Here is an 18009-nt window from a genome sequence, read left to right on the forward strand (position 1 = left end):
CCGTGGGTTTTTTGTGCCAGCATATGGTGTTGACCCTGCTGCTTCTCAACTTTTGCGTTGCAGACAAACAGCCGCACCTTCATTTGCGTTCTTTGAAAACAGCAAGAGCAGCACGTCGTCTTTGCTGTGTCACTGTTTTGTCATGTTTTTGTGCTGTTGTGCATGCAAAATTACTTAGTATAAGAATTATTTCATGCAAAACTTTTATTTATTTTTTTTGCATTTTATTTAGCCGTCCGTAAATGTACAGCCTATTTCTCATTCAGAGTCGTTCAAATAGCTGATTGCTGGTCCACAAAGCGGAACGAACCTATGCTTATTCACTGAAAAAAGCGTTGCATGCAGAATTGTTGCAAACAATTTATTTGTGTTGAATTTAAACAAACAAATTAAGTTTAATAATGTTCAACTTAATTTGTTTGTTTAAATTCAACACAAATAAATTGTTTAGAACCTCTTAACATAAAAAAAATTGAGTAAATCCAAGGAATCATCTTTGAATAATTTTTTTCAGTGTTGGTTGAGAGAGAGTGAGTTTGAACCAATCTGAGCATGGAGGAGGGACAGTGCATCAATGCATCATGTCTGGTTTGTCCGGCAACACAAGCCAGGAGCGTTCCTTTGTCAAATCAGCTTTGTCAAAATGTGATGACGTAACCACACTGATTCTGGAGCGTCTGAAAGTCCAGGAATGTAATGTTTTACAGCGATGGAAAGCTGAGGCTCTCTTCTTTGTGCCTATCTGAATTTAATTGAATTGTACAGATCGGATCAGTGGATCAAAAGTTATTAAACATTTAAAGAACAATACTTATTTTTAGCCGAGGGCAGCTGTTTCGGTCTTTAAGGGTTAAGTAATCAGAAATTCTTTGAAAATAATTGACAAGTCATGCCAAGGAAGTAGTTTTTTAATTGAATTTAACTGAATTGAATTAACCCTCGCGTCATGTTCCTATCTCTCCCCTTACTTTAGTGTTCCCGGTCAAAATTGACCAGTCTGTTTTTATTGCTTTTAAATTAGCAAGAAAAACATTTTTCACCACTAAATTTTTAATTAACATTCAATTTAATTCAATTCAGCTTTATTTGTACAGCACTTTTACAATGTAGATTGTGTCAAAGCAGCTTTACATAAATGGTCATAGTAACTGGAACAGGGTGGTTCAGTTTTTAATGTTTAAGTTCAGTTCAGTTTAGCTCAGTTCAGTGTGGTTTGAAGTCATTACTGAGAGTTCAAACACTGAAGAGCAAATCTGCGTAGCTCTACTGATCCTGAACCATGCAAGCCAGAGGCGACAGCGGAGAGGGAAAAAAAACTTCTCCAATAGGAGAGTGAAGAAAAAAAACCTTTAGAGAACCAGACAGTGTGTGTTTAACCAGCCTGATCTCACGAGAAAATGTGAGTATTATTACGTTTTGCCAGTTTAGTGGCTAATTCGTACGAATTCATACGAGTTCAGTCGTACGAAATTGTACAATTTTAAAAAGGAGGCGTGGCACCTAACCCCACCCCTAAACCCAACCGTCATTGGGGGATGAGCAAATCGTACTAAAGTGTACGAATTAGATTGCACAAATTTAAACGAATTAGCCACTAAATCAAAAATTTACGAATTGCCATGAGATTGTGTTGGTTTAACATGAATTTATAGAACTAGACATAAAATAACTGCAGTGAAAATGCAAATAGGCACTGAAAATGTATTACAAAATTAACAATAGACAACAGAAATCAAAATACTGTTTTATTACCAATAAACAGCTTGCTAAAATAACGGTTACTGTTATTTTATAGTATAGTAATATAGTAATTTTATTATATTGTTGGAGCAATGTGTTAATAATGTTATTACTTCCTAATGCTATAATAGCATTGTAATGTTGGAGCAATGTGCTAACAAAGTTCCATATGAGTACACAGTGAATTCACGTTTAATATTATTATTATTATTTCAACCCCCCGGTCCGCAGTAAAATTGTCAAGCGTTGACCGGTCCGCAGTTAGAAAAAGGTTGGGGACCGCTGGTCTAATCCATCGAAAAAATGTATGTTAAGCTAAGCTAAAAGTGCTGCTAGACCCAGAGATTGGTATGAATTAGTACAGTCTGATGAGTGAATATAGTCTGGATACCCATTCATTTCCTGTGGCGGTCACTTTTGACCGGGAACACCACAGGTGTAACAAAGTTGATTAAAACATCATCACTTCTATATGTTTAGGTGCATAATGTGGAGGATATAATAAGGTCTCGAGGCAATCAGACGTAAAACACAAGATTTCTGAGTGTTTTAAGTTGTAAATCGGTCAGATTTGACCCGAACACAACAGGAAGAGAGATATTCATTTATTCATTCATCTTCCTTCGGCTTGGTCCCTTTATTTATCAGGGGTCGCCACGAATGGACCGCAGCGGATGCCCTTCCACCTGCAACCCAGTATTGGGAAACGCCCACACACACACACACACACACTCATACACTATGGCCAATTTAGTTAATCAATGCCCCTATAGCACATGTGTTTGGACTGAAACCAGAGCACCCAGAGGAAACCCACGCCAACATGGGGAGAACATGCAAACTCCACAGAAATGACAACTGGCCCAGCTGGGACTCGAACCAGTGACCTTCTAGCTGTGAAACGACAGTGCTAACCACTGAGCCACCGTGTCACCTTGTAAATAAGTCAAAGTCAATAATTCCAGGCTCCTTGTATGACAATTCCACGTACACATATTTCCACACGAGCATCTCAACTGGGGATCCTCAACACATGCAGGATTGAAATGTTTTATTCAAGGGTCAGCAAGGCTGAACGTGTGTGTCTGTGTGTGTGTTGTGTCTGAGTGTTGACTGATATCTTGATTGTATTATGCAGATGAAGGATGTTTTTTTTTCTCCTCCCCGGAGCGGACAGGCTTTAATCCCGGCCTCTCCTCTGTTTTGTCAGGAAATGTCAGTCAGTAAACAGGAAGCGTTTGCAGGACCTGACAGGATCAACAATGCAAACACCCCTCAAATGTGTGCAGGGTGCCAAGCTAGGTTATTTTATTCAATCAAAACTGAAAATAACTCAAATATATGTTTGATAACACAAATAAGTTTAAAAACTCCCAATAAGGGAAAACTAAAACTAAACTAACAGTCACTGAAAAATAAACTGAAATAAGCTCAATGAGCATCTGAACCAAACTAAAACTGAAGCATACAGCGCGTTTAAAAATAGCATTGAAATAAAAATGGCACAACTATAATAACCTTGGTGCCAAGTCACACCATTCCCAATAGCAGGAGAATAATTATGCGCGGATATGACCGTCTGGAGCGATGACTGAGCTCATTCATTCAGCGATCTGCATTGTTCAGCTAGCGTTAGCAGAGCTAGCCTGTGAAGCCTCGACTCTAACACTGTGGCAGATGTCAATGTGAGTCAATGTGAGAGTCGCAGACAGATCTCTCTCACACCACCTACATGTTCAAGCTGACACGCGGGGGAAAAACAGCACCGGGATTTTGGTGTCAGAATATATTGGCCAGGGATCGTGAAATGCCATAAGCGCTGGTCAGTGTTCAACAGGACTCACATCTATGATATCCTGGGCCTGCAGAAACAAAGCATGCTCTCCTTACCACTGAAAGCTCTCCAAAATAGCAGTACAAGTTTTGGTGACACTTTATAATACACTGAGGGAGCTTTCACATCTGTATTTCGCTTCATTTGGTCCGCACCAAGGGTAATAAATGATGCATTGTTGCATCTTCTGCCGTCTTTGGGTTGTTTTCACACCACACTGCTGGCTTTGGTCCGAACCAGTTGAAACGAACCAAAATGCAGTCATCTGACAAAATCCACATCTCTCATTGGCCTGATGTTGTTGAACATATTTCCTAAACCGCTTATTGATTGGTCAGAATTCACGTGCGGGAAAATGCCAGTGAACTCCCGCAGGTGAACAAAACCTTTTACTCTGGAGGGACGACTGCGCTGACTGACTGTATGCCTGCTTTAGACAAACTACACATTTCGAGAATGAAGCGCAGCCGCGGCTGGAAAACAGTATTTAATGCATCGCTCGTTACTTCAGGAGGAGACGTGAATTAATTTAGCTAAACTGCGACATGCTCATCTTGCGGAAATATTACCAACGATCCATCAGGTAATGTTTTTCCCTCTCCCTCTCTCTCTCTGTTGGTAAAGCGCTGTCAGCAAATATTTTTCCTCCGTATCCCATAATGCACAGCGCATCGGCCTACGGCAGCTGGATTAGTCCAAAAGGCGCAGTACTTTTTGCAGTTGGCTCTGTTTTAGTACGGATCATATTCTCACCACAAACGAACTGCTCCAGGGTTCGTTTGGAAGCGTACCGAGACCACCTCTTCAAGCAGGTATCGGTACGCTTATTTGGTCCGCTTTTGGTGCGCACTCGAGTACGATTGCTGCATTCTCACCTGCCCAAGCCAACCGCACCAAAAGGGGAAACGAACTCTAGTGCGATTCAATCAAACTAATTAAGGCAGGTGTGAAAGCACCCTAACTGAACACTAGGAATCATTTACTAACTATTTACATTTAGTCATTTAGCAGATGCTTTTATCCAAAGCGACTTACAAATAAGGACAAGGAAGCAATTTACACAACTATAAGAGCAACAATGAATAAGTGCTGTAGACAAGTTTCAGGTGTGTAAAGTCTAAGAAGGAAAGCGTTAGTAATGTAAGTTTTTTATTTATTTTTTATTTTTTTTGTAGTACAGTAAGCGGTGGAGTCAGAGAGGCAATTGCAGATTAGGAAGGAAAGTGGAGACTAAATAGTTGAGTTTTTAGTGGTTTCTTGAAGACAGCGAGTGATTCTGATGCAGTTAGGGAGTTCATTCCACCAACTGGGCAGATTAAGCGCGAGAGTTCGGGAAAGTGATTTCTTCCCTCTTTGGGATGGAACCACGAGGCGACGTTCATTCACAGAACGCCAGTTTCTGGAGGGCACATACATCTGCAGAAGTGAGAGCAGATAAGAAGGAGCAAAGCCAGAAGTCGCTTTGTAAGCAAACATCAGAGCTTTGAATTTGATGCGAGCAGCAACTGGCAGCCAGTGCAAACGGATGAGCAGCGGAGTGACATATGCTCTTTTAGGTTCATTAAAGACCACTCGTGCTGGTGCGTTCTGAAGCAGCTGATAGTTATTACCACCAATAGTTCACTATTTGTGAAGCGATAACATGAACAGACATCAGTAAGCGGTTTATAAATACAGATACAAATGCTGTGTTCTTGAATTATAAGATCACACAGGTACAGTTCAAACCAGTTTACATAGACTGTATAAAACACACATATAACCATTTAAAAAATGGTTTCTGATACACGTATGCAAATTTATCCTCAGATGGTGCCTTTATAGCAGTGTGTGTGTGCAGTAGATCGCTCTGATTACACTGGGAAAACAGGCGACCGCTGCAAATTGTGCTTTAATGTTTGGCTGGTCAACTGCATGGTATGGAAACCTTATATACCTGCTGGACATGCAGATGATCTCATCTCATGCAGCTGCCATTGCACGGCTCAGACACTTTGTAGTGTGCAGTTTCACACAATTGCCTCTAGGAGTCGCCAATGGAAATAAAATAGACACGCACACAAAATGAACGTACGCCAGGCATGAAGTTGGTGTGGACCAACGCACATTCTTAGGATTGCTAAGGTGATGTGTAGGTGACGGAATGCTGATTTGGTTTAGTCAATTTACTTAAGTGTCATGTTTTTGGGAGTGTGGAAGGAAACCGGAGGACCCGGGGAAAACTTAAGCCAGCACGGGGAGAACATGAACTCCACACGAAAATGCTGACCGGTTGCTGACCCGAGCCAGACGCATTTTTTGCTGTGAGGCCGCGGTGCTAGCCACTGGGCCGCCGTGCTGCCCTGTAGAAAAAGAGGAGGAGAAGGGGTGGAAGGGGGGATTCTTCAAGATGAACATGACTAAAGGTAAGATGTTTGGTTATTTATACTGGGTTAGGAATAGTCTGATTGGTGGTTTGTACATTAGTTTGACTCGGGGCCGGCCGTGTCAATCATAAGCACGTGATCCTCTCAAATATAATAAACTTCACAAAGTTTTTGTGCTGTTTGATTCAGTTTTTTTTTTTTGACTATAAAGAGATTTACACTTATAACAAGCACTTGTTTACTGTGATGTGATCTGGTGGTTCGTGCTGAAGGCTCAGGAAGTACAGCAGGGCTCATATTGATAATCGTCTTGAAGAAGAAGCCGTGCACCTGGGCGTTTTGGCCGTGGATGAAGGCGTTGAGGAACAGACAGGTGGACGGCTTAGTTTGATATCTCGTTACTCGCATTTTATCTCAGTGCGCCGCCAAAGCACAGCATCGCATGAAAGCCCCGGGGAGCCAAACACAAACATCTTTCTTCTTCCTCACTCTCTCCACTGCCTGTTATTTATATATTTCATTCTGTGCATCGCAGACTGTTCGGATTCATTAGTTTTTAGTTTAAGTAGATCAGCTCGACTGAAAACTCTCCTGTGGAGTGAGGTAATACCAAAGTTTCTAGCTGAGAAATAGTCCAAAGGCATGTTTTTTGTCTAGTCTGCATGTGTGTGTGTGTGTGTGTGTGTGTGTGTGTGTGTGTGTGTGTGTGTGTGTGTGTGTGTGTGTATACTTGCTTAAGGGGTTTCTGAGGACAAGAAATTGTGCAGAAACCTGCAGATTTGTAGCCAATCATTGAGTCTATTTATTGTATAAATGTGTGTTAATTTGCATTTATTCCGTTTTTAAATGAATTTCAGTAATATTATTGACTAATGAAAATTTTCATATGATTTATTTACAATACAGTTTGTAATATTTTCTCTTTTAGTAGATATTTTATATGAGAGACTTGTTGTGTTTACCAGTTAAGCGGATCTAATTAGATTTGCACTGTAAATATTGAATAAAGGTTAAAAAGGTATTGTTTTTTATTTCATATATTAAGTTTTTAGTTATGGTACTGCCAAAATCATTCAGCATAAATCCACTGAAACAGCAGTAAATGTCCACACATGCTATCTGGCCCTAGATATGACCATTTATAGCAATGATCTATATTTGTACTCTATTAGGTGGTTTATAAGGACATATTGTGTGTCCTGATAATTCAAAATGCTTTAAAAATCATGCCTAATGTGGACTTTAGACATTCATATTTTGCCACTGGTTTCCTGGACATTGGGTTTACGACTAGGTGTGGAGTAAGGCCATATACTAAGAAGTTACGGTATAAAATACATTATGCCTATTTGTACTCTATTACAGGCCTGTAGCCTGTGGAAAAAAGGTTTTAAGAAAACGCAGTGAAGTCAACTTTCACTATTGACCAACTTGTTAAAAAAAAAACATTTTACACGTAGCCTAACTTTTATTTTAATTTTGAACTTGTTTTTGAGAGAAAAAAGGACCGATGAAGAGGTCCGAAGCACCAAAAACAGCCTATTAAAGTTCATTTTAATACTAATTAGGCTTTGTCTAAAAATCCAAAATAAAACAAAAGGTTTTCAGGGGTAGCTTATATAATGTCTCGGTGCTCTTTGTGTGAGGGATTCATCAGAATAAACATCAAAATCAGTCCAAGGCACTCAAAAAATGTGGAAAAAATAATAACATTGGCATGGCTGATCCTTTATTGACATGGCTGCTCCTTAAAACTGCGGCTACATCAGGTTACCCGGATGAAGTCAAGTGTCATCAAAACCTGTAGGCCTAGTTTTAAGAAATAGCCATGCCAGTAAACTAATTAGGCTGTTGTGGTTACATGAATTTTCAAGAGAGGCTAGAAAAAAACCGTGAAGCTCTTTTTTATATTTCTTTATTATTAATCTTTAGGAAATATTTTTGTTACATCAAAAATGGAGGATACAACAAGCTAATCCAGCTAAAATTAGAGCTCAAAATGCCACTTATTGGAGTATTTAATCATCACAATTAAATGACAAATGAGGTGAATAACTGCAAAAAACTCCACATTTTGAGAAAAAAGAACCAGCCCTTTCACCAGGCTGGCTACGGGCTTGTGTCATGTGGTTTAAAATGACAGGTTGTGTGTCTTTGTAATTCAAACTGCTTAAAAAGCATGCTTAATGTGGTATTTTCACATTAAAACATTGTCACAGGTTTCCTGGGTTAACAAGTAGGTGTGAAGTAAGCCATACTAAGCAGTTTTTATGGTGTAAAATACATTGCGCCTATGAAGAGTCCCCTTTAACATACAGTAGAAGGTGTGTGTGTGTGTGTGTGTGTGTGTGTGTGTGTGTGTGTGTGTGTGTGTGTGTGTGTGTACAAACAAGTCTTTTAAATCACAAATAGCCTTTCAAATCAAATAAAAATAGGATATTATAATCAATATCTGTGAAGTGACCATATTCCATATATTTCTGGTTCAAACCAGCAGGATGTACATTATTCTACATTTAGACACATTATGTCAATCTGAGACCATCAAGTTTCTGGTGACAAACAGAGCTGGCTGTACCCGTCAGACGACTAGAAATACAGCAAGACGCCATTAAAGCTACAAAAGAACCACACTTCTGCATTTTTTTATTGAGAGAAGCTGCTTCAACCCTCTGCCTACTAGTGTATACTCCATCAGCTGTTTTAGTTTCTGTCAGCTTTGTGTTTTTGACTCTTTGGTGCCATCTAGTGTCTGAATAATGAGCAGGTTAGTGTATATTCCATCAGCTGTTTTTGACTGTTTGGCGCCATCTAATATCTGAATAATGTGCAGGTTAGTGTATACTCCATCAGCTGTTTTAGTTTCTGTCAGCTTTGTGTTTTTGACTGTTTGGTGCCATCTAGTGTCTAAATAATGAGCAGGTTAGTGTATACTCCATCAGCTGTTTTCAACTGTTTGTCTCCATCTAGTGTCTGAATAATGTGCAGGTTAGTGTATTCTCCATAGGCTGTTTTTGACTGTTTGGCGCCATCTAGTGACTAAATAATGAGCAGGTTAGTGTATACTCCATCAGCTGTTTCCGACTGTTTGTCTCCATCTAGTGTCTAAATAATGAGCAGGTTAGTGTATACTCCATCAGCTGTTTCCGACTGTTTGTCTCCATCTAGTGTCTGAATATTGTGCAGGTTAGTGTATACTCCATCAGCTGTTTCCGACTGTTTGTCTCCATCTAGTGTCTGAATATTGTGCAGGTTAGTGTATACTCCATCAGCTGTTTCCGACTGTTTGTCTCCATCTTGTGTCTGAATATTGTGCAGGTTAGTGTATACTCCATCAGCTGTTTTAGTTTCTTTCAGCTTTGTGTTTTTGACTCTTTGGCGCCATCTAGTGTCTAAATAATGAGCAGGTTAGTGTATACTCCATCAGCTGTTTCCGACTGTTTGTCTCCATCTAGTGTCTGAATATTGTGCAGGTTAGTGTATACTCCATCATCTGTTTTCGACTATTTGTCTCCATCTAGTGTCTGAATAATGTGCAGGTTAGTGTATACTCCATCATCTGTTTTCGACTATTTGTCTCCATCTTGTGTCTGAATAATGAGCAGGTTAGTGTATACTCCATCATCTGTTTTCGACTATTTGTCTCCATCTTGTGTCTGAATAATGAGCAGGTTAGTGTATACTCCATCAGCTGTTTTAGTTTCTTTCAGCTTTGTGTTTTTGACTCTTTGCCGCCATTTAGTGTGTGAATAATGAGCAGATTAGTGTATACTCCATCAGCTGTTTTCGACTGTTTGGCGCCATCTAGTGTCTGAATAATGTGCAGTTTAGTGTACACACTACAGGCTGTTTTAGTTTCTGTCAGCATTGTGTTTAATTAGAGATTTAATAAACCATCAAGGCTTTATCAGGCCAATTTTTTATGTCTAATCTTTAGTTTTATAGCAGTGTAATAAGTAGAATAAACTGATCCATGAGGTTGCATCTCAGTCGTATACACCAGTGCTGCACTTCACGTCAAGCTGCTAATGAACCCGTCAGGTTTTATTCTGTAATAACCAGCCGGATGTACTTTATCCCTAACTTAAAGCCCTTCAGATTTGCACAATACAACAACCACCCGGATGTACATGATCTCTAACAATAGCCCTTCAGTTTCCCACAGCAAACCAGCAGGATGTATGTTATCCCTTACGAGCCATACTTTTATGTCAATCCGAGACCACCATTCTTTCTGGTGACAAACACAGCTGTCAGTTCCCGTCAGACGGTTAGAAATACAGCAAGACGTCATTGAGACACAGAAGACCCACACTTCTGCATTATTACTGAAAGATGCTGCTTCAACCCACGGCCTGCAGCAAAAACAAAGAGCAGAACTCCAGCTGTCATCCCAGAATCATGGAGACAGGTGACATGCAGGTGACCACTGGACAGGTGACATGCAGGGGCCGAGGGTGACTTGATTTGGGGGACGCTGAATAGAGGTGACAGGCCTGGAGCTCAGAGCCCAGGGGAACCAACGGCACGGTCCCACACCTGCAGCTTCAGCAACATTCATCCAGCCAGACCTCCACCCTCCAGGCACACGCATTAAACATTTATACGGCCCAGCGTCTCACCTTGCATTTTACAGTACTGGTGTAAGGGCGTATGGATTTCATCGTTTGCTTTATCGATACTGAGAACAAAGCAGCAAATGCTGAGCAGTTCTGCTGTTTGGTGATGCGGTTGGTTTGTGTCTGACTCCAGAAAACTGATCGGATACCACAAAGTGACCCGTGCATGAGGAGTTAAGCACTAGCAGAACAGGTGGTTGGTTTCTTACTAAATAATAAATTAAAAAATTCCAAATGCAAGCTTTTTCAAAATTTGCTAAGACAATTTATTGCAAAGAAATGCCCACAATGCTTATATCAACGTTTTTTTCCTCATAAATCTGATATTTTTAATGCAATTGAGAGTTTAAAGCACATAAACAGGGCAGAATTGCAAGACTATTGTATTAAATTCCAAAACTGTGTTTGTTAACATTAGTAGAAAGTAAATATGAGCTAATGATGATCAATTGTATTTGATCTTTGCTATTTAATTGATCGTTGCATTGCATTGTTGCATTTACCAACATGAATAAATACTGAAATAAATGTTTTATTCATTGTTATTGTTAGTAAACACTTTAGTTATTAGAAACTTACTATAATCAGCTTACAGAAAGCATCAAATCCTTGGTTGGAAAAGCAAGATATAGTGTCGATTTAGTGATAGCATGCTAAAAAAATAAAATTAATTTAATTAAAAACAAAGAATAAAATAAAACATGCATTTTTTTCAAAGTTTGCAAAGAAAGCTAAAGGCAAAGAATAGTTCACAATGCTGTGGAATATATATTTTGAATGTTTTTCCTCACAAATCAGACTTTTCTCTTGCATTTGAGCATTTACAGCACACAAATTGGTCATAATTTCAAGAGAATTGTGTTAAAAAACTCATCTGCACTTCATGTCAAACTGCTAATAAACCTGTCAGGCTTCAATCTGTGGCTTTAATCTATTTTTCCTATTATTTTTTTTTTTATTGTTATTATATTACTATGTTGTTATTATTATTATTAGTAGTAGTATTATTATTATTATTATTATTATTATATTACTATGTTACTATGTTACTATTATTATTTTTATTATTAATATATTACTATGTTTTTACTATTATTATTATAATTATTTTAATATTATTGTTGTTATATTACTATGTTACTGTTATTAATTTTATTATTATTATTATTATTATTATTATTATTATTATTATTGTTGTTGTTGTTGTTGTTATATTACTGTTATTAATATTATTATTATTGTTGTTGTTGTTATTATTATTATTATTATTAATTTTATTATTATTATTATTATTATTATTATTATTGTTGTTGTTGTTATTATTATTTTTATTATTATTATTGTTGTTGTTATATTACTATGTTACTGTTATTAATTGTATTATTATTATTAGAATTATTTTTATTATTATTATTATTATATAACTATGTTATTATTTTTATTATTATTTGTTTATTATCATATATTTTTACTCTCTCTCTCTCTTCATAAACAGTTGATTAATACAATATTGTCCACAGGCCTGCATGAGGTCACTTGTGTTTTGATCCGCTCATGACTTTTGGTGACACCAGACAATCCGTGCAACCTTGGACCAATTTACTCCCAGCAAGCACACATGTAGAGGTCAAACGCTGGATACTAAAGGAGATTATGAGCTTTAGGAGCCTCCCTGAGGGTCAGCACACACACAACCAGTGCAGAAGCAGCCAACATTACTAGCCTTTTCTTAAAGTTTTTGTGTTGTTTCTAGTCCAAACATTTCAAAAATCAAGAAGCATTTCCTAGACAAGCAAATAATTTCCCTTAAGACAAAGCAAAATAATTTGGCAAATAAAATGAGCAAAAAAAAACTCTTTTTTTTAAACTTAATTTTGACATGTTTTTCTAAAAATAAGACAATGTTTTTTTTCTATTTAAAAAAAAAAAATACTTCTTGATTAAATTCTTTTTAGAAATCTGAACTAGAAACAAGTCCAACACTGGAGGTAAGAAAGTCCGTGTTTTCGCAGTGTGCTTCTGATTGTTGATTTCCTCCGTTTTGTTGTGTCCGCCGCCCCGATCATCCTCAATCCCACCCTGTAAACCCGTGTGCTTTGCTGGTGTCTCATCATTAAAGCGCAGCCTCTTTATGGCTGTTTTGCTAAATAATTGGTTCCTGGGCTCCCCATCGCAGTGGCAGGGGGCCAGCGCTCGCACAAGCTGTTTGATGTGTTGGCCAATAATAGTTTCCCCGAGTTGCAGCGTTTGGCAAAGATGCTTCCGAGATGTTTCCCACTGCCAAACCCCCCAGTAATAACAGCGGCTCTGAAGCATCTGCTGTTGGTCTTCGGCAGGATTCACTGTACAATGAGCATCTCAACCCACACATCACATTGAGTGGGGTTTCCCTCTCTGTTAGACTAATGAATGCACAAGTGTTGCTGCGTGCTGTTTACGGTGTTATGCAAACCGCTTTAAAACTGGAGCTCGACAAGGTACTAGTAAACACAGGCAATTTAAACCTGCTGTTAACTTATGGGTCAGAAATGACCACACTATTTGAACAGCAGGAAAAAAAAAAATCAAAATAATAGGTTTATATATAGATATATAAACCTCACCGGCCAGTTTATTAGGTACACTTTACTTGTACTGGCTTGGACTCACTTTTGCCTTCAGAACTGCTTTAATCCTTCATGGCGTCGATTCAACAAGCTACTGGAAATATTCCTCAGAGATTTTGCTCCATATTGACATGATAGCATCACACAGTTGCTGCAGATTTGCCGGCTGCACATCCATGATGCCAATCTCCTGTTACACCACATCCCAAAGCTGCTCTATTGGATTGAGCTCTGGTGACTGTGGAGGCCATTTGAGTACAGTGAACTCATCGTCATGTTCAAGAAAGCAGTCTGAGATGATTGAGCTTTATGACATGCTGCGTTATCCTGCTGGAAGTAGCCATCAGAAGATGGAGACACTGTGCTCATAAAGGGATGGACATGGTCAGCAGCAATACTCAGGTAGGCTGTGGCATTGACACCATGCTCAATTGGTACTAATGGACCCAAAGAAAATCTCCCCCACACCATTACACCACCATCTCAGTTTCCTGTTCTTAGCTGACAGGATCGGCACCCGGTGTGGTCTTCTGCTGCTGTAGCCCATCCGCCTTAAGGTTGGCCGTGTTGTGTGTTCAGAGATGCTCTTCTGCAGAGCTCAGTTATAACGAGTGATCAGAGAGACCAGCTCGTCTGGCAGCAACAACCATGCCACGTTCAAAGTCACTTAAAACCCCTTTCTTCTCCATTCTGATGCTCACTTTGAACTGTAGCAGATCGTCTTGAACATGTCTACATGCAAACATGCATTGAGTTGCTGCCATGTGTAATTGACTGTTCAGAAATTTGCATTAACGAACAGCTATTAGTACCTAATAAAGTGGCCGGTGTGTATATATGTCTATATATATATATATATATATATATATATATATATATATATATATATATATATATATATATATATATATATATATATATATATATATACAGGGTGGGCCATTTAAATGGAAAGATCCTTAATAAAATGGGAATGGTTGGTGATATTAACATCCTGTTTATATATATATACACATATACACATCTTGAACTGTGTTGGAGAAAGTTACTTTTGGAAGTAGTGCATTATTAAATTGAATTAATTCCTAGAGAAGAAACTAGTTGCGTAAATTTTATTATTTTCTTTTCCCAATTTCGGGGTGAACTGTCACTTTGGGGTGAGATTCTTTAAAAAACAATGATTAACAGTTTATAGTATTACCAGACTTAATATGCTCATTATTTTGCTACGGTTACACCTTGTGTCCACACTACCCCGCAGTTTTCAAGTGCATAAAACGCTGCTGTAAAACTAAAACTTATTAGTGTAAATGGAGTCTAAGTAATCTGTATGTAGATATGACTGAGCCATTGGCATGGCTGATTTCATGTTCAACTCAAAACAGAAATCAGTTTAAAGAGCAAATGAAGCAGTTAGGAAAACAATTTAAAGACTGACTCATTATGCTGAAGACACTTAATCATCATCAGCTTCTAAATGTAATGACTTATCCATCAGAATAGTGCCTTCATTCTATGACACTGAATGAATCTTTTTGGAATGAACTGAACCAACTCAGTGGAATGAATCAAAGTGGAATCAACTCAACTCTTTGAGCTGATTCTTTCTGAAGCTAGCTTGTAGAAATATTTATTGACCCTGAAGGCAAAACTCAATAACTAGTAATCTGTATGTAGATATGACTGAGTAATTGGCATGGCTGATTTCATTTGTCAACTCAAAACACAGAAATCATTATAAGGAGTGAATGAATCAGTTAAGAAAATAATCTTAAGACTGACTCATACTTAAAACACTTACTCATCACGAGCTACACTTTAAGAAAATCCTGGTTGCCTGAAATTAAATCATTATAATCTTACAAGTCCATTGAACTTATATTATGCTAAACTGACTTAAAACAGCTTCCACAATATACTGTATACAATTAATTTAGAACATGATTGATAGCTTAGTTTAATAAGTTACAATGAACTAAAACATGTGCTGTCATGACTAATTGATCATATCATTTTTAGTGCACTATATCCTTCAGAAAGAGTGCCTTTATTAATCTGTGACACTGAATGAATCTTTTTTGAATGAACTGAACCAACTCAGTTGAATGAATCAAAATGGAATCGACTCAACTGATTCTTTCTGAAACAAGCTTGCAGAAATAGTAATTGACCCTTGTCAAACCTCAATAACTAGTAATTTGCATGTACATATGATATGACTGAGCAATTGGCGTGGCTGATTTCATTTTCAACTCAAAACACAGAAATCCCTTTAAAACGCAAATAAAGTAAACAATGTAAAGACTGACTCATACTTAAGACACTTATTCATCATGAGCTACTAATGTAATGACTTATCCTTTAGAAAGAGTCAAAGAATTAATCTGTGAGACTGAATGAATCTTTTTTGGAATGAACTGAACCAACTCAGTTGACTGAATCAAAGTGGAATCGACTCAACTCTTTGAACTGACTGTTTCTGAAACTAGCTTGCAGAAATAGTAATTGACCCTTGTAAAGGTAAAACTCAATAACTAGTAATCTGTATGTAGATGTGACTGAGCAATTGGCATGGCTGATTTCATTTTCAACTCAAAACACAGAAATCCCTTTAAGGAGCGAATCTCTTTAAGGAGCAGTTAAGAAAATAATGTAAAGACTGACTCATTATATTAGGGATGCTTATTCATAGCAAGTTACTAATGTAATGACATATCCTTCAGAAAAGTGCCTGTGACACTTAATTAATCTTTTTTTGAATGAACTGAACCAACTCAGTGGAATGAATCAAAATGTAATCAACTCAACTGATTCCTTCTGAAACAAGCTTGCAGAAATAGAAATGGACAAACCTCAATAACTAGACAACTGCTTTTAGAAGACAAACCAAGATGCTCGATCTTATGATGTTTACAGCCATGAACAACAGCAGATTAGTCTGTAAACAACGATTCTCAAGCATCAAACAACAGTTGTGTCTGAATCAAATCTTTAACAATATCAAGTTTCCCTGGGAATAAACACGGCTTGATAAAGTTTGTGCACAACGGCACTATAATGAAGCAAATCTCTCCTGTTCACCAGCCTGAAACTAATCAAATACTTTTAATTTAGGATTGTTAGATTTCGCAGTTTATTAGTAAACCTGGAAACTTTTTGGTGAGATGCTTTTAATTGAACAGACGTCTGGCAGAGTGTAATATGATTTCACACCTTCTCTTAGGATCTGCTCATATGATCCTCTGCTTCTGTGTGTGCAGACTGTAGAAATCTCTTGCATAACTAAAAATGTCATGTACTGTATAAAACAATGTGCTGTCTTGACATGTGCATTGCTCAACATAGAAGTACAGTGAACTCCTACTGCCATTCATTCAACCCAGGCTCATTCTGGAAACATGGTCCCGTGGACCACAAAATACGTCCCGGTAGATTTGTATTTTTTGCAGTTTTAGTTTTCATGAATCCGTAAGAGGCCACTGTGTGCTTTTTTTCGCATCTAGATCCCCTCACGTGCTGTTCTCGCGTAAAGCCGCTGTCGAGTGACCATCTGTCCGACTGACTGAATGATTGACTGGGCGACCGGCCAATCAGCCGAACCACCCTCCTCCTCCTCCTTCCCTAAACCCAACCGGTTTTACCGATTGACCCGCCGCCCTGCTCGCCCCAAACCCAAGCAACGATTTACAAAAGCCGTCCAAAAAAAAGAAAAGCCTTCGTCTGATTTTGACCGCGTTTTCGGATTTCATCACATTCTCACCCTCTTGTGAACTCGTTCACTTTATTTTTTGGATTCTGTTTATGATTTCTGGAACCGCTCTTCCCCGGACTCCAATCCTGTCGTCATCGCCGTCGTTGTTGCGGCCGGCTCCCTTCCGGCTCTCCACTCCGCCAAGCTAACAGGACAAACTGGTTACTGTGGGAAAGCCCTCCACACAGAGGTGAGCTGTCAGCCGGCGACCGCGAAAAGGAGCGGCGTCATACCCTCCAGTATTGTTCGCTTAAAAAAATGAAATGCAGTCGGCGCCAATAGCCTAGTGGTTAGTGCGACCACACATAGCACTAAGGTGCTCACGGTGACCTGAGTTCGATTCCCGGCTCGAGGTCCTTTTCCGATCCTTCCCCTATCTCTGCTCCCCACATTTCCTGTCTGTAAAAATCTCCACTGTCCTATCCAAATAAAGGTGAAAACCCCTAAAAATAATTATTAAAAAAAACAAATAATGAAATTCAGCCATACGAACCTCCGGCCATGTAAATCGCTGTCTCCAGAAATGTCCGCAGGGCTACGTTTTCAGAATGAGCCTGGGTTGCATTCATTTGAATGGTTTAAACACAATGCATGTACTTTGCATTATCTCAATACTGAACAAGTGAAAGCATCTAGAAGCAAAGCTAAAAAATAAATACTCCATGCACAGTTCCAACTGTAAGCTAAATATTACTTTAACACTCTCACCCAGAGCTGCACAATTAATCGTTAAAAGATGGCGATCTCGATTTGATCCTCTAGACGGTCTTAATTCAGCATTTCCACGATTCTGTCAATCATATTTTCAAGTTCAGGAGAGAGTAAAAGGCGGCTGCACGAGTCTTTTCATTGTTTCACACACGTTGCTCAGTGACATTGACACCTCCAAATGATGTTGAATGAGTCACATACTGTATTTATAAGGTATAATTCACCTAAAAATGTCATTTTTGTCTTCATATAATGATATTTTGTCGATTGGGAAATCACATGTGACGTGAGCTGCTGACCGTGAGCTGTTATAACAGAGAGGACGCACGCTCTCTACTTAATGATAGATGCGCGCGCGTCTACTTTAGTGAACAGAACCTGC

The 18009-nt window shown here is 38.6% G+C and overlaps 1 long non-coding RNA gene across 1 annotated transcript in view; it reads right to left on the minus strand.

Moving 5' to 3' along the window:
- Positions 1–1617: 1617 nt before the first annotated feature.
- LOC141377620 (uncharacterized) overlaps positions 1618–18009 on the minus strand; it is a 173823-nt gene continuing 157431 nt past the window's right edge. The window contains exon 5 of the long non-coding RNA XR_012390039.1: positions 1618–3602. This is a non-coding gene — a long non-coding RNA (uncharacterized lncRNA). The remainder of the gene's footprint in view (positions 3603–18009) is intronic.

Source organism: Danio rerio, chromosome 14, assembly GCF_049306965.1.
Source record: "Danio rerio strain Tuebingen ecotype United States chromosome 14, GRCz12tu, whole genome shotgun sequence".
Lineage (NCBI taxonomy): Eukaryota > Metazoa > Chordata > Actinopteri > Cypriniformes > Danionidae > Danio > Danio rerio.